The sequence below is a fragment of the Dermacentor variabilis genome, chromosome 5 (assembly GCF_050947875.1).
Source record: "Dermacentor variabilis isolate Ectoservices chromosome 5, ASM5094787v1, whole genome shotgun sequence".
Taxonomy (NCBI): Eukaryota; Metazoa; Arthropoda; class Arachnida; order Ixodida; family Ixodidae; genus Dermacentor; species Dermacentor variabilis.
In genome coordinates this window covers 13,070,373-13,089,926 of record NC_134572.1, presented here as the reverse complement: position 1 = coordinate 13,089,926, position 19,554 = coordinate 13,070,373, and the positions used below count along the sequence as shown (strand labels likewise).

At 42.4% G+C, this 19,554-nt stretch overlaps 1 protein-coding gene across 1 annotated transcript in view; it reads right to left on the bottom strand.

Annotated features, from left to right (window-relative positions):
- LOC142582264 (uncharacterized) overlaps positions 1–11,353 on the bottom strand; it is a 102,976-nt gene extending 91,623 nt beyond the window's left edge. The window contains exon 1 of the mRNA XM_075691748.1: positions 11,235–11,353. The gene's annotated coding sequence lies outside the window, so the exon portion shown is untranslated. The remainder of the gene's footprint in view (positions 1–11,234) is intronic.
- Between the last annotated feature and the right edge of the window lie 8,201 nt (positions 11,354–19,554).

The following is a 19,554-nucleotide window of genomic DNA, read 5'->3' as shown; positions in this document are numbered from 1 at the left end:
ACATTGGAACTATAGTGCAGAGTCAAGAAGCATGTTAACTTCGTCAAATTTGTTCCTGAGGCTTCTAGCATTCATGTGAAAAACTGAGAAGCATTGCCTGTTATGAACATAGTTGCCCACATCTACTCGGAACGTTGTTTGACTATAGTATTGGTTGTCTCTTTGGCTAAGTAGTTCTGCCATTTTATATCAGTGTTACTGACATTGTCAGCTTCTATTCTATCTTGGACAAGTCATCTTCTGATTGAACTCTAATTGCGCGATCCCCATGACGTTTCCTGACGAACAGCTTTCCTTCCTTTATCCATGTAAACATGTAATCCTTTTCAGTTGCCTTTGCTTTCATTAGCCAAAATATACGAAGGTCTCTTTTCTTTTCTTTTTTTTAAGGAAGCCACTATATCTTCGTGATTTCTAATGCCGTCTTTAATCTAATCCGGGTGGTGCTGCGAATGTTTGCTTGAGATGTTCGCTTTCTAATGGTACGTTATGATGCTTATTATCTGCAGCCCTTATTTTCTGCGCACTCGCGGAATAGGTTAAAAGAAAGTTGGATTGAGATCAAGCTTGAGGCGGCTTGCTAATTGCGCTCGCTGCAATGCATAATCAATGATTTCCTATGGACATCTTTCTTTAATGAGGGAAGTCCCGCAATGCACTACAGCTGCGCAGGAAATCCAAATATTTGCAGCAGATTACCTTGTACCACAGGTATGATTATAACGTGTGCCCATCCTGCAATGTTTAGAATGACAGCTCTCGGAATGTAAGTAGCAGTGCCGGTCAACCGGTTTTTGGTACGAAGTAGCCGTTAGTTTTCTCACTTAAAGAGATGAAGTGACATATAGAAAGGTTATTCATGCGAAAATGATATAGAACGACGACGGTCTTAAAATATGAGATAAAGTAAGAAAGTTTTACTACTTCGTGCTTCCCAAATAGGAAAAATATTGTCTATAAAGCACTTGTAGAGAATGACTTCCCAAGACCGGCTACCTAAATACTCACTTTCAAGAACGCCTATATATACGCTTGCATTGTTGGACCCTACATTGATCCCTATCGATGTATCGCAAACCTGAGCATAGTGCTCACCGTCAAATATGAAGTCATTTAGCTTCAGAAATAGCTTCAAAGGCGCAGAAAAGATGCTACAAGTTACCGATTTGACAGGGTAGTGCGGATCATGCAAGTTAACAGTTTCACGAATACCATCAGCATGAGAGATATGCATATAGATAGTTATGACATCCATTATAACAAACCTCACAATTTTCAAACCAGTAATTTTTTTTCCACAGGGGACTGGTGTCCGTAATGGACAACAATAAGATTGTCGGGACTGCATTAATAAACGTATCAAATTAAGAGAACTTCTTGCTGGGCAAGTTGCTATTGATTCATTATACCTATTTTAGGTGCTCTATCCCGTTGTCCTCTCTCGTGTACTCTGTGTTGTTTTTTAGCGCCTTAAAAATAGGTATAATGAAGCGTATCCAAGCAGCGAGAAAGGTTTTCAATTAACCAATATTATAAATAATTTGTCGACCCGGATTATTTTTCCCATATGTACTATGAATTTCCGTTAACAGATAATAGCGACTGGCGACAAGGCAAAGTGGAACAAGAGAATAGAAGTTTCGCTAATTTCATATTTTTTAACTAAACCTTCAGGATATTGTTCAACTGATAATTTGCACCCACTTGTATTATCAGAACCTTCACGCTTATCAAAAGATTGATCTACCAACTGCATGTGAGCCTCTGTCATATATTCACTTTTGTTCAATTTAACAAACACACGAACTTTGCTAGCCTGTTTGATCACTATATTACACGCGTAACTGTTTATCTTTGTCCTGTGTCCTTTTTTCACCTGCTAATAGAAGTTAACAATTGGTGCAAGACTTAACAGCTAGGGATTCTTTTTTGAAAAAGGTTACATCTAAACGTCGCACATTTTTTCGCAGACGCGGGCTATACCCGCCACGTGGCTTTACTACAATGGTCTGCGCACTTGTCGTGTTCGGCGCGGCGGAGTCCAACTACTAATTGGATGTGAATTATTAGGTTTACCTTCGAAAATAGGTCGGTCGCAAAACTATACCCACTATCGCAAATTCCGTCTGAAGTTTTCGTGGTCTTTAGCCAATTGGAATTAAATATAACCACCGGTGGCCTGGTAGAAGCTAAGGCATCGAGCTAATGCATTTATTTCTTCGTCGCATGAACTAGGACACGAGATATTGAAAACGCCTTTTGTGAGACTCCTGGCTGCTTGTTTACGATACAAGCAAATGTTCTATGGTGCTGACATAGCAGTCTAAATTTATCGTGCAAGAATTCATATTTAGCGACAAAAATTTCTTCAACTTTTGCTTTGAATACATAGCCAACAGAAAAAGGAATATGCATGGGCAGGACATGTAATGAGGAGGGAAGATAACCGGTGGTCATTAAGGGTTACGGACTGGATTCCAAGAGAACGGAAGCGTAGCAGGGGGCGGCAGAAAGTTAGGTGGACGGATGAGAATAAGACGTTTGCAGGGACAACATGGACACAATTAGCACATGACCGGGGTAGTTGGAGGAGTATGGGAGAGGTCTTTGCCCTGCAGTGGGATTAGCCAGGCTGATGATTATAATGATGATGATTATTATGATGATGATGACATATTAAACAATGAGGATTGCTCAGTTAGCTGGTTTTTAGTAGTAAGAAGATGCTTCTCTGTGTTGTTTAGAAAACGTTTGTTTCAACAAGAGACGAAATGAACACTGAGTCACAATCAGGGCACAATCCCACCCAGACGATCACATATACAAAGTACGAAACATTGTATACATGGTCCGTTTTGAAAGAAATGTCCGAGTCCACACTCACTAACATATAACTACATAGACACACGGAAACGCAGAGTTTCATTTCAACGCAGAGTTACATTTTCGCACATAGAATCTAATCAAATATTTCACAACAACCGACTGGAATTTTTTTTTACTTTTCTACGTCTGCTAAACAAAGTATCCCAAATTATGAGAAGTTAAACAAAGCTTGAGTAGGAATAAAGAAACGAAATGAATACTGGAAGTATTCTGTTTCGCGCTGGAAGACTACATGACAACCTGTATTTTTGTTTGTAATCTGTCATTTAGTGCTTTCGGCAGTGTAGTCGGGTAACATTTTTATCTTTTACGCTACGACTAGTGATGTTTTCCTTGCAACGGGTCCTATTACGTGTGTTTGCGGCAGGAAAACCCATGATCAGCTTTTTCACTCTCCTTTCTCCACAACTTCTTACGTTTATCAGCAACCAGTTATTTAGTCTTCTAGTAAAGCTCTATTCCATAAAACATCCATTATTGCTTGAAAAGCTGGTTTGAAACCACATGCGCTAAATATCCTGAGAGGGTATTTGTGCAGTTTTTTAATGACAATTTGATATTGTGCTTAAAACTGACTCTTTATCGCCGATAAGTGCCTTTCTTGAACTGGTGAATACAGGCGTGGTACAGAGAAGTTAATATTTTGCTGCATATAGGCTTACGCGCCGGCGTTTGGTTATTCAATATACGATACTTGCTTTTTGTATTCGACTTTTCTTTTTGAAAAATTTATATTCGCCGGCCTACAAGAAATACTGATTAACATGGAAAAATGAAAAACAATCATGTGATGGATGACGTGATGTCACACTTGATTGAAAAGAAATACTGTTCATATTAAACTTTGAACCCATTCACCCACTCAGACCACAAACATCACATTCGCAGTAAATGCGTTTGCATCACATTTCTTCTTTCTAATTTTAAGGAAGCTTCTTGAGTTATTAAAGAAAACCACATAGCGATGGCTTCCCGATACACTTGTTTGACTCAGCACCACCTGAAGGGGTTTTTTTTTTCGAAGTTGTAAAGAGACGAGGAGACCGAAGACGACGACTCCTTACGTCATCCTGGTGAAGAACGTACGCCGCGCCGAAGTGAGCTTGAAATTCAAGTTCCCTTCGGTGAGCGAAAAAGAAATATGGGGGGGACGGCGGGGGGGGGATGTTCTGGAGTGGTCTAGGTATAGGCGGTTCGTTACAGCGCAACACAAGACGAGGACAAAAGAAGGTATAACACGACGACACGGTTCTGATTATGTCTTCCTTTGTTCTCGTCTTGGGTTGCGCTGTAACGAACCTTACTATGAATCCCAAACAACTGGCCCAACTTGCCGTCTTGATGTGGGTATAGGCGTCTTGCTTTGAACTGTTTTTGTTTTATTGCCGGCGGATTGGTTACTTTTGCTGTCGCAAGGGGCGGCCTTGGGTCTGCACTTTTCAACACATAGTCGGAAATTTTCTTTTCCCCTGTGTGTCCGTTAAGAACGGTGTTGTCAAGTGAAGGCCATATCGTGACATACCGGCCGCGATGGCTTAGCGGCTATGGCGGTGCGCTACTAAGCACATGTCGTAGGATCAAATCATGGCTGCGGCGGCCGCATTTCGATGCGGGCGAAATGCAAAAACGCCGTGTACCATGGATTGGGTGCATGTTAAAGAACCCCAGGTGGTTAAAATTAATCCGGATTTCCCCATTATGGCATGCCTAAAAATCAAATCGTGGTTTTGGCAAGTAAATCCTCAGGGAAAAAAGAAAAATTCGTGACGGGAACTTCAGCGGTGCTCTTAGAGCCAATAGCAGGCACCGAGTCTAACCAGCATGACGTAGTTTTGTCCAAACGCTTTCTAAAGCAGAGTGCTCGTATATATGCGGCTGGACAAAAGCGCTACTCCCTCAACGCTAAGGTGAGTACCATCAGCAATGCGTGAACACGAGCTACACGCCTGTGGGCGCTTAAAATTGTGGTCCAAGAAGTACACAAGGCGGGACTTCCCGCAAGAAGATGGCGCAAGCATGTTAAATCGGAGAGCTCCTTTATGAAAACGGTAACCAGAGCCGTAGTTGCGGCTGCCTCGTCGTCGGATCGTCGTCTTTGAGAGCACGAGGATTGCGTACACTCGTCTGATTTAAGAGCAGTGCTTGGTCATAAGGCTTGTGAGGTGGCAGTACATTCCAAAAGTTGACTCTTCAGAGTTTGATATTATGTAATTTGTTCCAATATGCAGAAATATGGTAGTGGTTGTTTGAAGCCCAAAGCCTAACGTTGGTTCAATATTGCTAATTATGGTGCCAGTCTGCGCGATGAAAGCTGGCACTTTCAGACTTCCCAGGTCAAAATGTTCAAACAACGCGGTGTTGTTGGAACACATATAAACAAAAACCGGCGGAACAAGTTCCCGGGACCTGGTGAAATTATCGCGCAAAGAAAGATGGCCCGTACGAAGACATCCATAGGCTAGCGTTCGGCCGGGTCCCTGTGCGGCTTGCACGAACGCTCAATAATGAAAATAATAACAAATTTAAGAACGCGTTCCTAACTGATCCCTTGACAACTCGTAGCCCGCACAACAACGTGTTCTTTTTTTTTTATTTCCAAATGTCGCAGTTTGCTTACACAAAACCAGAAGGGTCAGGACTAAAGGCGCAAGCGTGTGCCTGACTGAGGCCCTGACCGCTGTACAATCTGCGCTCCAGCGAAACAATCAGGACAGCGTAAGAATGAGGAGAAAAGGAAAAAAGAGGGGGGGGGGGGGGACTTGAACAAGGAATTTATGAGGCAAGACCGAGGAAAAAATTATACAGTACAAGCTAAGAAAAACAAGCACCCGATGTGCAACCATAGAAACAGCATGAGCAACACAGTTTGGCCGAATAATAAAAGAAACGTAATTAACCTTATTTGTAGTACTGCTATTTCAGTTCTTAACGTCACGATTTGCAACAGTCCGCATTTGGGAATAAACATAGGAATCAGAAAACAAAAACAGACAGAGTACTTTACTATGTCTTACATATAAGAACGCTACAGTATTCATTGGGCTCAAACTGGCATGGATAAGCATTTAAAACTCACTTCGTAAAAACACAGAGCTCGCATGAAAAGAGCACATCACACTAAATAGCTATATTCGGTTACATGTATTTCTTTTATGGTACAATTTAATTGAAGTCGATTGCTTTATTGGGTCTAACATTTCCTTGTATTCATTTAGGAGCTTTGGAATTTTATACGTCAAGCTTTGCATCCCATAATTAGTTCTAATCTTTGGTAGTTTATAGTTAATCACGCGGAAGTTGCGGTCTGTAGTCGTTTGAAGATAGATAGACTCAAAATTTGCCCAGTTTTTTTTTTATTTGCGTGAACACATAAAGTGAGACCTTCTCTGTATAAAGAGGATTTTAGGAACTAATTTATACCTCATTTTATATGGAGATGTGGTATTGAAGCGGACGCGTTCAAGAGCACCAACAGCTCTCTTTTGTAAAACCTCTAGTTTATTTAAATTTGTCGTTGTAGAGCCTCATATCAGTAAGCAGTATTGTAGATGGGACTGAGTTAGTGCGTGATATATAACCGGTTTTAATCTGTTTTGGAATTAAAGAACCTATTTTCTATAGTGCGCCAATTGTTCCAGATAGCTTATTTTGGAGGTGGGATATGTGGTCATTCCATGATAAATATTCCTGAAAAAATACACCCAGGAACGTTACACTGCTCGTCTTTTCATGCACTGCGTTTTCAAAACGCAGGTTGAAACTATTATTTATATGCGAGTTTCGAGCTCTGAACATGACATATTTCGTTTTACTTGTATTTAACTGTAACTCATTTCCATCTAACCATAGGGTTAGTTCTCTTAGCCACATATGAGCTTTTAATTCGGCCTGTTCCAAATTTTTACTATGAAAAAATAGATTTGTATCGTCGGCGAAAAGTACTATCTCCTGAATATGGTGTATGTTGCAGATGTCATTAACGTATAAAAGAAATAATAGGGGTCGTAATATCAAGCCTTGGGGTACTCCCGTTGTGATTATGTTGTGATCTGAAGACCAGCTGTTTAATATCACGTAATCTTAGCGATTAACTCTCGATTAATTGATAAGCCTGGCCCCTTAAGCCGTAACAGGGTAGCTTATTTAATAATTTAGTGTGAATAACTGAGTCAAATGCTTTCTTAATATCTAAAAGTATTCCCACCGTAAACTATATTTGTTTTCAATATTCTCAACTAATTTTTCTTTAATGCTTAGTAGCGCTAGCTCAGTGGACTTGCTTTTTTTAAATCCAAACTTCTAGGGCACTATCCATTTGTGTTTTCTTAGGAATTCAGTTATTCTTCTATATATAACACGTTCAATTACTTTCGAGAATACATTCAAAACGGAGATAGGACGATAGTTTCCTAAGTCATCCTTTTTTCCACCTTTGTGTACAGGAGTTACGCGCGCTACATTTAATTCATCGGTAAAGTATCCGTCCTTTAGAATGCTGTTACAAATGTGTGCCAGTTTATTAGAGGTTGGATTGCGCAAAATTTTGACGAGACGCACAGAAGAGAAAAACACCACCACAGAGCGCTACTTGCACCTATCGTTGCATTCCCCTGTCAGTGGAATAAATACAGGAAGATACCCGGGGGGGGGGGGGGGGGGGCGACAAAATACAAATAAACAGTAAATAAATAAATAAATAAAATTTTACAAACATGGCCATCTACCAATGCCAAGCCGGCTTTGTCATGTGATCATTTTTGCTGCACTCGACATTGCAAAAAAAGGAACAGAATAAAACATTTTAGATTAGCGCGTGAGGAAATCTACTTCCTTTGCACTAAGGGATACTGATGGCATGCTCACGCACATACTTCCCAAACGCGCAATCTCAGCGGCTTCGATTATCTCTCGCGTCATTTAGCTGCCATCTTTGCTCACACTCTTGTAATACTTAAAGAATAGCCGACATCCGTAATCTCTACAAGGTACCCCAAGGTGTCCGGCGACTGCTTTTGAAACGTTATAATCATGCTCCTTTAATCTTTCGTTCAAACATCGTCAAGTCTGTCCGATGTACTTTCTACCGCACTGAAGTGGAATAGAATATACCACTTCCTCAGTGCAGTCGACGAACTTTTTTCTGTGTTGTGTTTCACAGCCTCGTTTCTGTATGGCACCTGGATTTACTTTTGCACACCATGCTCAGCAATTTTCCCGGTGCGGAGAACGCCATTTTTACATCGCATCTTTTACAATTTTCTTTATTCAGTGCGCGATCGAATGAATGTACGGCATCACCACTATTTTTTCTCGTTTGCTTGGACCGCTCCTTCCCAGATAATGGTGCCCTGGTTCCGATTTCCTTGAGCAAACATTGTGCCACAGATATTGATACATGCAAAGGATAACCTGCCTCCGTGAGCCTGCGCGCTTGCTCCCGAATGCAGTCAGAAATGCTATGATGGCACGATTTTTGCGACGCGTTTCTGTAACATGACTTAACTATGGCTCATTTTACGACTTTCGAATGCGCAGATTCTAAGGGTAACGGTGGCTTATTTGCACGCGGTTCGTATTGCCAACCACAATGACTGGAGCCCAGACTTAGTTTTACGTCAAGAAACCTAATTGATCCACCACCTGGCTCTTCACTTGCGATCACCAATGGCTCTAGCCCCTCTCTGAAAATTCTTTCTGGGTTTGTCAACGGCAACTGAGTCTTGTTTTCAACATTTTCCACTAAAACTAAATAATCATCAACAAACCTGAACACACGAGCAACCCGTGAATGCGGTGCCAGTGGAACTTAAATCGTTGACGCTGTAGCGTTGATCGGAACAGCCTTAATCTCGCCGAGACCAGCTGCAGTTTTACTAATAACAGATTCAATTATGCTAATTATTTCGAATTCGCCAGTAGGCATCTGGTATAAAGTATCAGAACAATTTATGTTTATATAACTGCTTGGGTCAATTTTTAACGTATCATTTAATTTCATGTCACAAATTGGAAAGTGCTGATTAACTTTCTTGGAACGGTCTCGACCTGTGATAGCTTTGCCGGAATATTTAACTTTACCAGGGATTAGATGAGTGGTCTTTCAATGAAATATTTCTTTATAGATATTTCATAGTTTACTGGGATCATCAAAGCCATTATATTTATTATCGTAAAAGTTGTCTTTTGCCTTTCTGATTTCCTTGTTTAATTTATTGCGATGCCTTTTTATATTCATTGAACCGATCGCTATCTTTCAGTCTCAGAACTCTTGAAACAGTTTTTTTCCTGTCTTGTATTTGTTTATAAATTGAAGGTGTCATCCATGGTGTCCCAACCATTTTTTTTCTATATAATTGCTGGAAAAACCTGGTGGTATAAGTCCAGTACCTTTTCATAAAATCTTGAAGAACAGACTGAAGAGCAGTCTTCATTCAGGACTTCGTGCCAGTCTGCATCAAGCACGATCTCCTTGAACACATCTATTTTAGAATAATCTATTCTTCTAAGTTCATGGCATTTATCATAATTTTTCTTCCTTACTGTTTTTCCTAAGATACGAAAGACAGGCAAATGATCACTAACATCGATAGATAGTGCCCCAGAGGCTATATTGTTTTCCAGACTATTTGTATAACAAGTATCTAGCATTGCCTCGTTGGCAACAGTTATTCGCGTAGCATATTTCACGACATTTTCGCAACAATAACTAGACATAAGAGATGAAAGCATTTCTGCAGGGCTGTTTGACAAAAGGTTAATATTTAGGTCCCCAGTAACTATAACTTTTTTCGCAAAAGTTGACAGATATGCAAGGACATGATGAAGATACTTAAAGAAGCGCGTGTCATTTCCCGATGGAGGCCTGTGTATAACAACTAGGTGAGTGTTGCAAAACGATATTGTAACGATTTCATAATCATATGAAATCAGAGTATTCTTTTTCCATAGAGCAATCAACGTCGTCCCTTATGTAAACAGTGACACGACCACCCTTTTTCGACCTGCGAAATACACTAAATTCCCTATAGGCATTAAACAAATAGACATCCCTATCACTCGCAAACCATATTTCAGTGACGCATAATAGATCAAACTTCAATGGCATCTTTTCCAGTTGGCACTCACTTTGTTCCCCTTGTTTTTCAAACTACGTGCATTGAAATGTAGCATAGAAAAGGCATTGCATGTCCCCGCATTCTGTCTTACGTACTGGTTAAAGTAATCTGGACTATACATTGAACCCTCCATGGTATTTACGAGTTTATCGAATAATTCAGCAAGTTAAGCTTGTCAGAACACTTATACCATCTTCTCGAGATCGCTCTGAGTAGAAATTTTAATTTGAGTTTCTTGATTTTTTTGCGTGCGAGCACAGTTGCGCAATGTTCCCAAACGAACTGGGAGCCTCTTTCCACTGCCTTTGAACGTGCAAAATAAAGAAGCTTCTTATTTAGCGGTGTCAAGTTTTCAAAAAAATTGACATCCGACTGTCTTTCTCTCAGTAGCTTAGCCTTTGCCTTCCATTGCTCTTTCATATTGCGAGTGGCAAAACGAAATATGATGGGTGGCACCCGATTGGGGCGTGAGGGCAACCTATGAATGCTATCAACGTCAGAGTCAGTCAATTCCTGCAGCCCCAGTGGCTCACCTACAGAGTTTACTACGGCCAACAAATTCTCATTTGTTGTCACTTGAATGGCGTGAACCTCCAGTTTCCGTCGCCTACTATATTGCTGAAGTTCATTTAGCTCTTTCTTCAACCGAGGTATTTCTTCCCTTGGATTTCCCGCTTCTATTTCAGTCACCCTTTTCTGAAGATTATTTATCGCTTAGTCTTGCTTGTTCAACCGCGTTGCAAACTAATCATACTTATCAGAGAGCATTTGCACAGAACTCTTAATGCTATCAATGGTTTGTTTCATTCCTAGTACTAATTCAATTTTCTAGGAGAGCGGCAGCAAAGTAGTTAACATTTTCTGAATGTTGCTCAGTTTATCAACATTGCTCGGCTCTTCCTTTGTCTTACAGTCCTGCCATGGTCAGGATTTACACAGGAACTGCATTGCCAGACATTTTGCAACTGCACATTCAGCTGCTTAAACGCCTTTGCTGTCACTCCCGAGCACTTTCCTACATGGGCACATGCTTCGCACTCGGTGCATGTCAATGATTGCTGATTCTCTAAAAAATGTTTGACGCAAGTGCCACAAACATAATTACGCATCACCGAATCTCGTGAGTCCGCCATTAGAACATGTATACAAATGTCACCCCTGCGACGGCAGAGGCAGTAGCAATGCTGTCTGAATAGTGTTTTACGCAATGGTAAACAAGTATAATCTACCAACCTGCGAATACGGAAGGTAACACTTTAGGCCGGGTGAAGCGTTCGAGCCGCCTGCCGCTGCCGTCGCCGAACTCACAGAATGAGGGGGACGGGCACGGCCGGATCATTGAGCGGTAGTGACGTATTCTCTCGGCACTTGTCTTCGGTGTACGGCTATCGGCGAAACTGTTCAGCAGCCAAAATGTAATTCCCTGATGTCCAAAAACAGCATGCACGGTCGCCAGGCCTGCGAGTACGGAAGGTAACACTTGAGGCCGGGTGAAGCGTTCGAGCTGCCTGGCGCTGCCATCGCCGAGTGACAAAATGATGCGAGCCAGTTTTTTCTAAACAGTGAGCGATGCAACCGGTGGAAGTGCTTCGTCTGCCGCAGCTGCTAAAGTGGTTGCCCGGCCGCCGCCACCGAGATGGCCCTGTAGTTCAGAATCAAATTATTTGCCACAATACCTCGCGAATCCAAAACACCTAGAGAGCTGCACTCGAAATTCGCGTTAGTGAGTATCGAAATCGTCGGTAAATTTTCCTCTCATTGCTTCTTTCTTTCTTTTCTTTTAGTTTCTGCAGGACGATTAGGTGGCATCTTTTCAATCTAATGTCAGTTTATTGAAAAAGCATGCATGAAAGTAAGGAAACGTATATTGCGCTAAAGTGATTAAAGCCAGTTGGCATGCAATGCGAAATAAATATGAAACAAGAAAATGTTGTGCTCAATACGTGTCAGTTTCACAAGGTTCAGCACAGCTAGTCTACATCTTCAAAGCGTATTTGTCAGGTGCATAAAATGCGAATACGGCGAACCAGGTCTGTATAGGTACAAGTTGTCGAGCGTTTAAGTAGTCATGTTGCCGTACACAGTTGGTAGTACAACGCACGCTTAATGCGCATGTTGTGTGTTCGGTCGGCTTCCGCCAGCGGCAAGTTGTTGTTTAGTCCGCGTTCATTTACCTTAAACTTATCATTTCTAAACTTCAATTAAACTATAACTAAGTTCCCGTGTGCTTTCCCGTGGCTTCCTTACCTATTGGCTTCATATGGTTGTGACGAGTGAAAATCGGGCCTCTTAGTTCCCCTTCTCCACAGTGTATAATATATATATATATATATATATATATATATATATATATATATATATATATATATATATATATATATATATATATATATATATATCACTACACAACTATATATATATAGTTGTGTAGTGTATGTTCTAACGAAATCAAGACGCATAGCGGCGATATCTCACAGTGTAACGTCAAAGTGATATCAGCTGCTTGCGGTCATTCCAGGCAACTGGCGGTTCGAGATGTTGACACGTTTACAGAATAAGATGTTGCATCGTCGTTTCGCTTATTACAGAAATTGGTTTATAGACACAAATGCACAGTTATGATCACTGTTTGCTCGTACTAACTTTTTTTGGCTATTAAGCGAACTTTTGGTTAAAGAATGCCGGTGATCGTTTTGAACTTTCATGGGGTTACAAACATAGCTACTCTCTCATTGTGTTATTTGCAATATACCACTTTTTAAACCGTTTCAATATGCTACGGCAGTGTATTCACAAGCGATGATTCTAAATAAATGGGAAAAAAAGTTATCACAGGCGTGCTGGTAACTCTACACATTTATGTACAAATAACAAACAACGCGCCAAAATGCAAGGCATGCTCGGTCCTTATACAGAAATTTCACATTCCACGACGCACGGCGACTGCAACGCATATAGCAAATCTACCGTGATGCCCGAACAGAGCGTATGGGTCGTTTGCGAAGCATCGCATCATATTATTGGCTACTGGCTAGAACATTTTTACTCTTTCTGTTTCCTCTTACGTTTCTCTTCCGCTGTGATGCAGATACGACCATCTGTCAAACGCAGCTGGCTCGGTGTCGCCTCTTATATTGTCACTCGTTCGACGACTCGTTTTGTCTGATGAACTGGTCCCTTCTGCGCATTTCTATTTGTTTTGTTTAACGCTGCTTTGCCTGGAGATACAAATCAATCGCCATAAATAGCGCTTGAGACGCTGCATCGGCCTCTGCTGAAGCGACGGTGCGTTTTCATCACTATGCTAACGGGAAAGACTCAGCGCCATGCGTTTCGACCTACCCGCCGTGAAAACTGTATATGAAATGGCTCACTTTTCGCGTGTTTCGTTCTTTCTTGCCACTTCCCTGCTGGATGTTGTTAAAAGGAAAATACAACACTCGCGAATGCGTTTCTATTTCCCGTTAACAGAAGCTAAGTTGATGAGGTGCGCTGCGCGGCGGATGGATTTGCGATGAGAGCAGGGAATGGCGACCCGTCTTTTGGCTGAACTCTTTCGTCCTGTCGCATATCGCGTACGCTCGTCTAGTTGACACGCAGCTGCGATGTGTGATGAATTGGACGTCAACAAGGGATTGAGCTCTTTCTTCATTTCTTCTTTCTCTCTCTTTCTCTCATCATCTATTTTTTTCATTTTCTTTTGCACGCAGCGTAGTTATAGGGGGCAAAGGTTGCGGCGACACATGGTCCCGCGCGTCATTGAACCGCAGCGGAAGGGTCCCGCAGCGCAGCCACGGAACCATATAAACACAGCTCGACTCCATTGCGTTGCAGGGCAACTGTAGGCAAAAGCAGAGTCCCTGCCGCCTGTTTTCAGCTTAATGAACACTTTTGCTACCATCACTTCAACGACAAATGTAACAAAGTAACTTGAACGAGAGGCAAACCCTGTAGCGGTCTACAACGCGGGTTTTTCTGCTACTTTCATGAATGAACTCATTGCTAGATGCGGTCGCCAACTTGTTTCGCCACCAAGGGTAGCGGGGTGAGAGCATCAACACTATTCAAATATCCGGCGTGAGGCATTACGATGCGCTAGTTGGTTGATTAACAATTGGACTCCCACTGTCATTTTTCAGTAGGCGTATTCGTGCATTCTTTTCCATTCAGTGTATCTCTATGGAGAGCTGTGAAGGTAGAAACAACAATTCGTAAAACAAAACAAAAAAATTCAAGTTTCTTTTGTTCTGTTTATAACGCTACAATGACATCTGGCAGAAAATGCTGAACAGTAATGGTGCTGACTCAGTCCGTTCTTCAGGACAATAAGAAAGTACAGTCGCTTCCTGCCCTACCCTGTTGACAGCGTTTTGCCTTCCACTCCCATGACGTACGCTTGAACAACGACGGCATGTTGAAGTGAGCTGCCTAAAAGGGTCCTATCCTATAGAGGCGCAGCAAGGTCAAAGATTGGTTGAGTTGGCATATGTGTAAAAAAGGAAGAAAATATGGCACAAAAAACAATAAAAAGGCACCTCAACACTGTTGTCAACAACCGTTGCACACAGCCATGCCGAGCTACAAAATTGCTAATGCGATGCTGTGGCGCTCAATGCCTGCATTTCGTAAAGATTCTTTTTGTAGTAATCTATTAATTTCCTATCATGCGTCCCACCGAGTGGCAAACCTCGGCTATAAATGGGGTGCGGCTTTACGTGACTCATTGACGAAGCGTAAAAAAATGAAAGGTGGAAATATTATATCCCAAATACGGCTTCTTGTGCTAATATGCGGTTATTTATTTATATTGGGGAGGTGGTGGAGGGGGTAGGGGCGGTTTGGACATGGTGGTGTGTATCGGCGCAGCTATGCGCAAGTTACCCCGCCACTGGTAGTCCGCTATAGCATGCCATGACAGCAGGTTTCTGCTCACAAACTAGTGGATGGTGGCGACACTCAAGACGGACACAAGCGCAAATGTTATATGCATGTTAATCCTTTCTATGCGTGGTGGGAAAAGAAAGGATAGTGTGTGAGTGCCTCACGCACAGTGGACTTGCCTCACGTACAGTGCAATTGTTCGCTTAAATGTACTTTGTGTGTGTGTGTGTGTGTGTGTGTGTGTCATACTTCATAATTTATGTCAAAGCTCTTCTGTTCATAAAATTTCACTCTACTCCCTAATAAAATTCCAGCTGAACGTTTGCGCTCGTGTCTGTTTCGTCTCCTGTGGCCGTACCCTAGTTTGTGCGCAAAAGCCCGCCGGCATGGATTGCTATGCTATGATGAGCCAGTCCTGTGTACTCGTATCATCCTTGTTTTCTCGCGCTACTACATTTCCTTCTCAGATATTAACTAACTCTCGCAAGGAAATGTATTGCGAATGCTACCAACTCGCCGGAACCAGTACCCTACACTCGCTATAATGCTACTTGCAGATGGTTGGTTATTCTCAACACCGCTCTTCGAAGGCACAACATTATCAGTGGCACACTTTTCGCATGATATGACAAATGATACAGCTGCATTTTGTGGAGATAAAGGTATGTTGTGTTACAATGCTCGGCGTAGACAGCTTAGCAGAAAACGACATCTTAAATATCGTTCCAATTTTGATGGAGCCGGCAAAGAGGGCATTTCGCGAAATAGCACTGAAAGGCTACCTTGCTATACAAATAATACGTTGGCTGAGCCGCCTACCTGGAAGGTCGGCGGAAAGTTCCCCTGCACAAAAGAACGCGTACAGTCAGGTTTTCTTTCACCCTTAACGTAAGCTACACTAAGTTCCTCATGAGTTGCGCCCACATAAGCGTTTTTTTTTTTTGTAAGCTGCGTCAAGTTGCAGATAGGAGTTCCAAATTAATCCCATACTTATGATAAGAGCTGTTCTTTTAGCCGTTAACTTAGACAGGTATCAGTGTGGGGCAGAACTTGAACACATGCATAAAAACAATTCGCTTCTCTTGCTTGAAATGTTCAACTTCGCACTACGGCAAAAAGAAAAAAGAGAAGGAAGCACGTTTCCTACCGAGCGACAATCGGCCTTTTCACTCTCTCAAAGAAACTCAGTGCAGAAGGCGTTATTCGCGCTACTCAGGTTCCTGCGGCCTTCGGGCCCTCGTGACAGGCTTTTAAGGGCTCCTCCCGCTACCATTCTGTAGCGCACGCGGTTACTTCGTTTGTGCCCGTGTCTCTTTCTCTCCATAGATTTCCCTTTCCCATCCCTTTCTCTTTTTATCCCCCTACTCCTAACCCCCGTGCCGGGTAGCCAACCGGAACTACGTCTCGTTAACCTCTCTGCCTTTCTATGCATCATTTCTCTCTCTCTCTCTCGCTCTTTCAAACTCTCTACTATTTTGCTCATCCATGATTAGCTAAATTTCCGAAGCAGTTGACCAACCACTGATGTTCCCCAGCATTGCACCTCGTTCTGGCTCCTCGCGTTGGCATAAAAGCGGTGTTGTTGGCCAGCAAGTGTTCCCAGGCTGAAGGCGCTTGATGCACGAGTATGAGCCCTTAGGGACAGATCATCTTTCTATGGGCCTTCATCTATGATGTATCGTGAATGTCCAAAGGACGCGTTCCCCCTGAGGGCAAACTGATAGATTTTGAAAAAAGAAATCAAAGCGGTGCTTCGCACAGGAAAAGTTCTAGAGCAAGCGCGTGTGCTTTGGTGACGCAAAGCATAAACAGGCTTCCCTTAAAGCATTCGTTTAAAGCGTTTTTAGGCTACATAAAGAAACAGTTAGCTCGCCCTTCAAGTGCACCGCGTAAATTTATGTAAATTAAACCCACTCTATCAGGGTTCAAAATATAAAATGGGACTGAGGAAGCGAAATTGTCAAATAAAAATACGAAGAAAAAGATACGCAGAACAGGGCCAGACTTGTGGGATTGAATTTATAAATGAAACAGCGTACTCTGAGCTCAAAACAATGTTTCTGCGCACCACGCAACATTACTGATACAGCAGATGTCGTTAGAGGGACGTGCCACAAGAGTTATTTATTGTATTTGGCCTTGATTCAAAGACTTGAAGAAAATCGATGAAGTAGAAACTATTTACCCCATGTAAATAAAAAAAATAAAAACGTTTACACCGTCGGTGCGATCAGCAGCACATTCCATGCGGTGAGAGTAATAAGAAAACTTTATTTCGAATCGGAGCGATTCGCGGCCGGTGAGTTAGTGGGCCGGAGCACCCGCCGAGGTTACGGCCAAGGGTTCTTGTCTCCCGGCGGCTTCCTTGGCCCGCTAGGCTGCCCAGAGTTGGTCTTCCAGGTTCGATCTGAGCAGCACGGCCGGCCAGCGCGCGCGGAGGCTGTCGGTGGAGGTCTCGCTCTCGTCATCGTGTAGTGGTCCCTGGCATTCCCATAGCATGTGTTCTGGCGTGGCTCTGGTGCCACACACTTTGCATCTATCTCTGTTGCGTATATTTCTGGATAAATAGCGTGCATTAGTATAGGAGTCTTGTATGATTTGGTTTGTAGTTGTCGCCACTGGACAGCTTGCGATCTACTGAGTTGTGGATGGGGTGGTGGATAAGTGCATCTTTGAATCTTGTAATGGTTGGTGATGGTCGTTGAACCTGGTCATTCTGTCTTCCCATTCCCATACCTCCGAGGGCCTTGTCGAGGGGTCTACTTTTGGCAAATGCACCTGTAAATAATCCACTGCAATGTAGACAACACAAAAGTTAACGTTGCCAATTAAAGCTGAACGAGGTAACGGTTCAGACAGGGAAGTGGGATCGCTTTAATTGTACCGAGTTTTTCTTTATTCTATGTATTTCAAGTGCCGTTCGAGGGAACTAAGTCTTTCTAACAAAGCATACGCATCATGCATTTGCACTTCAAGCACTTGTGCCGTTGATCTGTGTTTGGTTGTCTAAACATAACAAGAACTTGCCTATTGCCTGCAGACCTGTAAATGAAATCAAGTTCAAAAGCCTTCTTTGGTTTCTAACTACAATATGTGCTACAAGGCTTGACAAACACTCGGATTGTTGTTGAAAGTATACTTAAAGCCAATAATAAAGAAATTGCACCTGTGCGTTACATAGAAGCACCACCCCTGCTGATTGATTGATTGATTGATTGATTGATTGATTGATTGATTGATTGATTGATTGATTGATTGATTGATTGATTGATTGATTGATTGATTGATTGATTGATTGATTGATTGATTGATTGTGATATTGGAAAAAAGCTACAAATCTTTCCGACCTCTCCACAGCGTTCAACTTTATGGATATAGACACTGCTGTCTTTATCCTGTCTTCCTTTTGTTGTTTGCATGTTTAGCTGTGAAATTTTCTCCACCAGTTGAATGTGTAGACGTTGTCATGGTGTGATTACCTGACAATTATTGGAAGTCTTGCTACTGTTATGCGTCGCAAGCAGGTGAGCTCACTGCCTGTCTAGCACGAGCGAAGCTTCATATGTCTTCTTGTGCCATTCACACAAAACGATGGCATATATAAATAGAACTTTCCGAGCCATAGCCAACACATGTAGTGTTAAAACGCACATACTCAAACACACACACTTCCATGTCTTTCTCCATTCACTAGTCCACTGCGAACTCATTAACACTAGCATGGCGCTCTTTGGCCACACCTGGCTGGCCCTTGCGCCATTAGACATCAAATGTTCATTCATTCATTCTCTATTCACTAACGTTCCCTTTCCCTCGTTGGCCTCCTCAACGTTCTATGATCGCAGAGGGCTTCTTGAAAGAGCCAAATTGGAGTCACATTGGGAAGTAATGAGAAAGCAGCCGAGTTTACGTCTCGTTGACCAAGATGACAGGGCCGAACAGGCCGTGACGAAATTGTCTACAACCACCACAGCTTTTTTCCTTGTAGCACTTATGCGTATATACGCTTCAGCCATCGATCGCTTCTCCCATAAATTAATTAAACGGCGCCGACGCAGACGTGATGCAGAGGGCTCATTAAGATGCCTACTTTTAAATCGGTGCGCATCTTCGTCGATGGGTGTGAAATGCATTTTCTGTTCGTTAGTAGCGAAGCGTTTCACCTTTCTTTAGAGCAATGTACGCAAACGTACTCGTATTGGGCACCATGCGTGCAACTGCTTCCACGTGCGTATATAGTATGACGCCTGCAGGTTACTGCAGTGATGAGTCTTTTACAAACACACAGGTATTGCCGTGAAGTTTCCGCGGTATTCGCATTATAGAAGAATGAACAAAAATGTGATCTTACGTATACCTATGCTCCGTTGCAGAAATCGGGTGCAACGCTGTGGAAGCTAGCGATACTTTTTGCAGTGGCCGCGTTCGCACTTGGATATAGTTAGATGTACTTTTTTTTTACCGCAGTTGTGCGAAATTGTTTTTTACATAGGCTCAGAATTGAATGAAACAAGTTTTAACCCCCAGAAACAAACATACCGCGGTATACGGCTGCTAATGCGTTGTTTTAGATCGTTTTGATTTTTATTGTTGTTCTTTTGGGGGTTTTCTATTTGCAGCCCGTCGCAAGGAGCCTCGCGTGCATGCTCGAGCGAACGAACTCCGTTGGCGC